The 8,099-nt window shown below is 37.3% G+C and overlaps 1 long non-coding RNA gene across 3 annotated transcripts; it reads right to left on the bottom strand.

Moving 5' to 3' along the window:
* Window positions 1-1,301: 1,301 nt before the first annotated feature.
* LOC136238195 (uncharacterized) lies at window positions 1,302-6,586 on the bottom strand. Of its 3 annotated transcripts, none has more exons than XR_010692847.1 (3): window positions 6,287-6,586; window positions 3,003-5,004; window positions 1,302-2,638 (listed from the first exon to the last, which is right to left on the bottom strand). It is a non-coding gene; the product is annotated as an uncharacterized lncRNA (long non-coding RNA). The 3 variants fall into 3 exon arrangements; XR_010692846.1 differs by having other exon boundaries at window positions 3,003-3,142; window positions 4,027-6,505; XR_010692848.1 differs by having other exon boundaries at window positions 3,003-3,142; window positions 6,287-6,417.
* Window positions 6,587-8,099: the final 1,513 nt, after the last annotated feature.

The following is an 8,099-nucleotide window of genomic DNA, read 5'->3' as shown; positions in this document are numbered from 1 at the left end:
TTGAAACTGAGCGCTTACAGTTTCTCAGGCGTGAGCAAAAGGCACTACGTGCTGATTGCTACCAGGATTTGCGGGATGCAATGGTAGATGGGGATGGTGACCCCAGGAATGTTGGTCGTAGGGTGATCCTACCGATGCTTGCCTCAAGCGATCTCATCTGTGGGACAGTGTGGTGGTTAAACAACTACACACTAACATGAGAGTGCACCTGTGTGGGGATGTGGCAGCTGGACAATTCGCTGAAGAACTATTGGCCATTGGAGATGGGAAGTTTCCTATTGACACTCTACCTGATGTTGTCCAGCTACCTGACACCATGGGAACCTTTGTGGATAGCAAGGAGGAACTGGTTTCCAGGGTGTATCCAGATTTGCTCTCTAACTTTAGGGACTTGGCTTGGCTTTCTGAACGCTGCATTCTTGCTCCTCTTAACAAGACCACTCATTCCATCAACATGACTCTGGTGGAGCAGTTACCTGGTGACTGCTGTGACTACAGGTCCTTGGACACCATGCCTGATGAATCTCAGGCTGTTCACTTTCCAACAGAATTCTTGAACTCTTTAGAGGTATCTGGACTACCTCAGCATCTTCTCTTACTTAAAGTAGGCGCTCCTATTATTATTCTACGCTCTCTAGATCCTCCAAGGGTTACTAATGGCACTAGGTGTGTAGTTACTAAACTGTCGGCTAACACAGTAGAGGCCAAGATTTCTCACGGTAGATATGCAGGACACGATATTATAATACCACGCATTCCTCTCATTCCGAGTAACTCGTTTTTGCCTTTTGAATTTAGACGGCTTCAATTTCCAATTGCACTTTGCTTTGCCATGACCATTAACAAAAGCCAGGGCCAAACTTTTAAGGCTGTAGGATTAGATTTGACGGACGAAAGCTTCACACACGGCATGCTTTATGTGGCACTATCTAGGGTAGGTTCAGCAGATAGATTGACACTTTTAGTTAGAGGGGATTGCAAAACACGTAATGTAGTTTATAGTGAGGTTTTTAGATAGGCAAACACATTTTGCTGCTGCTTGTCCCATCCAATTAGGAAGGCTGCATGATCTGGAGAGGGCAGCGGAGAAGGAGGAAGGTGTGTGTGTGTGCGTGTGTATGTTCGTGCGTGCATGTGGCCCAGCTGCACAGAAACCAGAGGAACCATTGAACCCCAGCAGCAGTATGTACACTGGCATACTTCAGTATCCCCAGGGGATGGTTGGTGCATTCCAAGTGATACGATCAGGCGGAATCCTGGTTGTTGACCTACATGGTGTCAAAAAAACACCCACCCACCCACCCACACACACACACAACACAACACACACATACACAACACTCACGTAAACACACATAGCGCAGCTAGTTATGGCAATGCATATAAACAGTAATTACACTGTTAATATCCAGATATATATATATATAATTGGAATTTACCAAGTATGGCCTCATACAATGTTACAGAGTGTTTTTAATAGAAAAGTTTAAAGTCTGTGGAACATTACTACATTAGTGTAACAAGAAGAACACTGTACCTGGCACTAACAGTACTACGTCGGTGATTATGACTTCACACAAGTGAGAATATAGTATGGTGTCATGTGCGGCATTGTATTACTGCCATTACATACAAAGGCCTAATGTGTGCGTGAGTAGCTAAAATGACTGCTGGAATTATTTGTTGCAATATGAGAGTAATTTGGGAACCCTGTAATTAAAGCTGGCATACATTAACAGTGAAATGGGCTAGGTTTCCTCATTCAGCTCCATACAATGATATGAACACCACGTAGATTACAGTGGTATGTTATACCGGCCGTGCTAAATACACACACCCAGGTGCTGTAATGGTAAACAGTTGCAGATTAGATAATCTAAGCAGAGGCTAAAAAAGGGGATAGTTGTGGCCAAGAAGCTAGTTGTAAATATGACTTTTGTCTAGTTGTAAATGGTGATTGGGCTAGTTGTGAACTTTAGACAAAAATAGCTGCACCACAGAAAAGTATAAACTAGCTCAGAGTTGTATATATATACTTACTTACATGTTCTACATCTCAACTCTTTACTGTGATGATTTGACTAAAATCTTAAGATAGCCATTTTCAAAATTTTCCATTTCATAGTCTAATCTTTGATTAAAAATTGCCTAAACAATTCAAAAGTTCTAATTTTCTCTCTTACAGTCCACTATAAGATTGCCTTAAAATCCTATACAACAAGGCTTGAATATGTGTAATTAGTTACACTCTATTGAATGAACACTTTGGGACCAACTAATTTTGAACTGTTATAAGGAGGTTGTCCTTTTTCATAGGTAAATTTAAATTGTTTAAGGTCTATAGGGACCTCAGAAGCTGTCTTTTATAAGGAGGTTAAATGTACAGTGTTCTTTACAGGGAGGGTCCTTCAAGAAAGGTTCCACTGTATATACACAGTTCTTATTATTAGATTTTACTTGCTATTCTCTTAACTTACTTCCAGATCTCTCAATCATTTCTCTAAAATTGCTTCCAAATTCATCCTTGGAACACTTATGCTTCAAACATTCCCTGGGGGAGTATGCCCCAGACCCCAGTAGTTAGTCAGAAATCCAGTTTTCCTTTTTACAGACACTTTGTCACACAAGCCCTCTATCGCTGTGGACAATCACAGCACAAAATGTACTTAACACCAAACACTGTGTGTATGTGTGTGTGTGTGTATGTGTGTGTGTGTGTATGTGTGTGTGTGTGTGTGTGTGTGTGTGTGTGTGTGTGTGTGTGTGTGTGTGTGTGTGTGTGTGTGTGTGTGTGTGTGTGTGTGTTTACCCCCTCCCCCTGAGTCTCAGATTAGGGCTTACGTATTAGAATAGGTTTTTTAGCCACTGAACCTAAGACCTTACTTATGATCTTGGTTAAGATTGTAATGATCACAGAAAGCTTTTTATAATTATGTACATAGTAACAGTAGATTACTGCTGCTTCTGTATTGGTTGTTGCTGTATTGTTGATTAGCACATACCACTTTGTGTGGGAATTCAAAGGTGCATGCCGATCAGAGTTTAACATATTGCCAGGGAAACCTCTTTCACCCACAGTCCTTGGGCTTTGGATGCATATATCAGCAAAATTCCTCACAGCCGTGGTATAACTATTACATAACTAAAAGGATTTGAAAGAAACAACGTAAAGTTTTAAATATGAAATACTTTCGATGCACATTATAACATGCAAAGATGTCATGGAATTCTACAAGAAACACATGTACAGGTAGAACAAAAGTTTGCAAACTAGTTGCTACTGTGATATGCAACATGGATTTGCAAAAAGGAATCTTCCACACACATGAACTTAAGAAACTGTAAGTAACTCAGTTTCAATGAGACATTTGGATTTTTCTCATTTGTTTCCTTGTCTATATGTTTCTGGTCACATAGTAGGTACACATATTTTTTGTATTAGTAAGTTTTAAGATTTTTATTTCTAAGATTAGGCAAAAACTAATGAGGCATTTGTCAAAAGGGCCCTCTAAACCTCCTCCCACTGGTGTGCCTATCAAAATGCAAATTGCATGTAATGTATATATGTACTTGTATGCTTATTGACTCAGTGCACACTCTGCAGTATAAGATTTATGCACATATTTATAATCACCAAACTTGCACAATCTATTCTATTGCAGGGAACAAGACTGTGGGGAGGAATCTACACATAGGAGTGAGCATCTAAAGCTACAAATACCTCTCCAGGATAATGACTTGCAATTGGATGAAAATATACACATGCCTAGTAAGGGGTAAGATTTCTTAATCATTTGGAAGATGCTATATAATTTTGTGCTATCCCGAATAGCACATCTATTAGTTGTATTACTGAATTGAATGATGATTATGTCCAAAATGAAGATGTTACATCAGAGAAACAAGACCAGGCTACAAAACAAGGGAAAGAGTCACAGAAAGTACAAGAATAATCATTTACTCAAAGATACAGTATTGGCTGCAATTGACAAATATAGAAGACAATAAATGCTCTATATTGTTTACCTCGTACATGCATCAGATCTGTATACAGTTTTCACTGTAGACATGTTCACTAGATGACCTCTTTACAAGAGGCCTGTAGGCAGGGTAATTCTGCATGGGGGTCCTGAAGAGCCTCCCTCTTGAAGTAAAAAGGTCCACAATTTCAGTAAAATTAAAGGTCCACAATTCTAGTGGCAAAGGAAATATCAAACCTTTTTTAGTACACATATATTTTCAAAATTTTCCTGGGGAGCATACCTCCAGACCATTAGCTTTAACATACTTTGTATACCTAGTATGAATGTCCACCACACCACACAAAAGGTCCACTTTTCATCCAAAGAGTTAAAAGTCTGGCTATGGCCCATGACTGTAGTGCATATATGAATGGGCAAAAGAAGTAAATATATAATAGTGCTATGCTGGATTTAGCTTGTTTATTTTAGAGCTGCTAATTGTGCTTTAAGAACAACTTTTGGTTGAAGAAAAGGCAAACGCACTACGTATATATCACCCTAAAGAATCTTACTTCTACAGTCAAATTAAGGATTGAAATGTAAACAATAAGTTGTAAATGTCAGTAAGTTGTCAATTATTGTGCAATACTTAATTGTAGAGGTATTTAGTATGCTATTATCTGGAATTCATAGTGAGTAGCATAAAAGGAGAGTCGTGTATAAAGCAGCCCTAACAGTCTTTGACAGATTCACTTCCACTAGCTCCTTTGTGGTTACCCTAAAGACTGTGCTTCCACTTCTCCTGACTAGGAAGAAACTAACTACTCACACTAATAGAATGCATGCTGATAATAATAAAGAAACACAGATTAGCAACTACTCCGACTACCTTTACTGTGAGCAAAAACAAGTCTTTGAGGCATACACTCATAGTCTGAATGTTGATGTTACTGAACTTGTAAGAAAAACGATCACATAATGGAAACACCTAATGATATGCCATCTTCTTGTGTGTCAATTCTCGCTTGCATCAGTAAGAGCACTATAACAAAATGTTTGACAAATTTGGATATGTGTGGAATTACCATGTATGTGGCACTTTCAAGAACTTGTGACTTTGAAGATGATAGCATACAACAAACTATATTTCTAGAACCACCCAGGCACTATGGGAACATGCCATAAATTGCAAGAATCTAGGAAGACATTGCCAAGCAAGCAGAACCAGTCAAGTAGCACTGTCCACTAGCTATCACATAATCACACTGAAACATCGTTCTTAAAATACAGACATGCAGATTTCCCAAACACGTACAGGCTACTGTATTTTAGAAATCATGATGTTACTACACTAATGAAACTATAAAAGAATTATTTCAATGGACCACTACAGCAGATTATATATAGAACACTAAAGAAAAACGAACAACATTATGAACTTGAATTATTTGTTACCATAGTATTCATTTTTTTGTGTCATTGTCCTTTGTATAACATTTAAGGGGAAAATGAGGAAATTTATAGTATCATCACATTAAAATGTGGTGAAATTAGGGATATCATCACCTAAAGTGCAACCCACAAATACATATGTGCTGTTATCCCCAAAGGAAGCATCAATGTGTAGAAACCACAACTGAAATAAACCTATTGGGAGATAAAGAAACTACATCACTACACAGAAGCCATCATAATTATATACATGACTCAGTGTTACTAAAGAAGATGAGTACAGCAACAAAATGGCTTCTTCTCAAATTACACATATGATCATGATCAGATGTCATCAGAAATACCAAGGATGCCTTGGTCAAGCCTTTAGGAATTCTGTAGCCTCATAACAATAAATTAAAGTGGCAAAACAAGGGAGATCGCCTCCTGATCAGCAATTCAATCTCCATAATTAATAGCATAGTTAAAGTACCAGTATGACATGTTTAGAAAATAAATTTACACTCCGGGAGTTGCTTTATCATAGTAAAGAGTTATACACACTTGCCCCAGTGATTATTATTTATCTAATCTACTATAACATGGACCAGTGAGAAGTTTACAAAGCATAATGGCCATTTTGCTTCATTCCCAGCTATGTTTCTGTCCATCATTTTGCAATGTACCACACTACAAATAGTATGTGGAGAGCACCTTTACAAGCAATCAACTAGTGTCAACATGGTATGAAAATAACACCTGTTTCATTCTGGTGTATGTGGAGCCAGTGCACACAAAGCTGTTAATTCACTACTTGCGAATTGACACATTCAAACTAGTGTACATGTAGGAAGGAGGGGGAGTTGAACCATACGTATTTGTATACAGAATACCTTAATACTTTGATCTTCATGAACTGTATATTCGCCATAGCACCACAGAAAGGCAGGTACAAACAAAGTACATACTTTGTACACGGTATACACCTCACTTATTTCTCTTGTAGTATATATTTGGCAATACAGCCTCACAACTAGTTTATATAGCATGTATACTTGTAAGACTTACAAGCCATTGAATAGTTACATACATACTTCAGTAACATCAACAGCTTGTAAACACTTGGTAGCACTTATAACCTCACACCCTAGCCAATGGGTGATAATAGCTAATTTGTTCATATTAGGACATTTGGATACAGTTGATACACTTGCAGAATAGATTTAATACTTACTAGTCATGATCAGTGTTCTTCAGTTTCAGAGTTGTTGTATATACATAACTAACTAAGTGTTCAAAGTTTGATGAAATCCATGAAATCAGAAATCAATTTGGTTTGGTGGTCCATCACTTGAAAAGATTCCTGGATACTATGTGTGATTAAGCATAGCTTCCATGCTCTTAGTAGCTCTAATCAATCAATCAATCAAAAATGCATTTGAAATCTCATACATAATTAATTTTTGAGAAGTAGAAAATTCCTCTCCTGTGATGACCTATAACTTGTTTTTCATTTTTGTAGTGCAAAACTACTTCTTATGGTAGACACTTGTAAACTATATAAACATGCATAAATATAGGTAATATGAGTGCTGCATTTCACATAATGTAGGAAAGCATTGTCTAGCAGACACAGCAAAAAGTGTGTTCCAATCCTGTCTATACTGGCTCCATCTGTAAATCTGTATATTGGAACCAGTAGTCAAAATATATGGACCACTGGTCTACCAATGCCTAATTGAGTGGCACATTTTTAAGGCTCACATATAGAATATTCTTAGAATTTTTGTTAGTAGATCTATGAAAACAAATTTAGCTGAACTAAAATTTTCATTTATAAGGTAAGAAATTAAGTCAGGTCAACAACTGACAGCAGTGGTCCAGTGGTTAAGGGTATAGGATGTTTATATGCAGCTGTGGAGGTCTCTGATTCAAGCTTTGGACAAATTTATGATATTTTCCATACTCAATACTTCAGTGACTGTTCTATTTAGAACAATATCTCAACCATGCAATGTTACAATAATAATATTTGGTCGTTGTCTTGTAACTCTATTACTCTGATTTCTTTTATAACCATTAAAGGTTTGCACATGAGCCATTGAGTATAGAATGTTACCATCTAGTATATCATCATACAGGCTTAGGTAGTGTTAAGGAATCAGGTAGTCATATCAGGAAATTGGACAGTAGGTCACTGGGTACTAGTATTAGGCAATTAATAGTGCATAGTTCACTAGGTAGTAACCATCAGGTTAGGGTTAGACATAAATAAAGGAACCTTTGTTGTCCTCAGGTTACAAGCAAATAAAGAGGAGGAGTAGGTGGTAGAGGTAGCCTAGTGGTGTAGCATGTCCTTTGAACAACACATACACACTTTTGGTTCAAAAGTGTGCATGTGTCATGGATATGATTCCCAACTTTTTTTTAACTCGGAAACTTAGTATATAAATTAGATGATAATGTACTGTACCTAACGGATTATAGGTTTGCACTACAATGGTTAATCTATGTACAGACCACTTTCAAGTTAATCCCAAAAGCGGTTTATCCTGTAGCTGTGACAAAAAAAATCAATATTTAATTTTTTAATGTATCCATAATGCTGCTAATGTTCAGTGCAGCAAACTTTGTATACAATTCATTAGCTAATTATTCATCATTTACTTATGAAATAATTTTAACTGCATTTCTTAGTACTTAGTT

Source organism: Dysidea avara, chromosome 11 (genome assembly GCF_963678975.1).
Source record: "Dysidea avara chromosome 11, odDysAvar1.4, whole genome shotgun sequence".
NCBI lineage: Eukaryota > Metazoa > Porifera > Demospongiae > Dictyoceratida > Dysideidae > Dysidea > Dysidea avara.
Note: the sequence above shows the minus strand (reverse complement) of the source record. Positions and strands in the feature narration are given on the sequence as shown.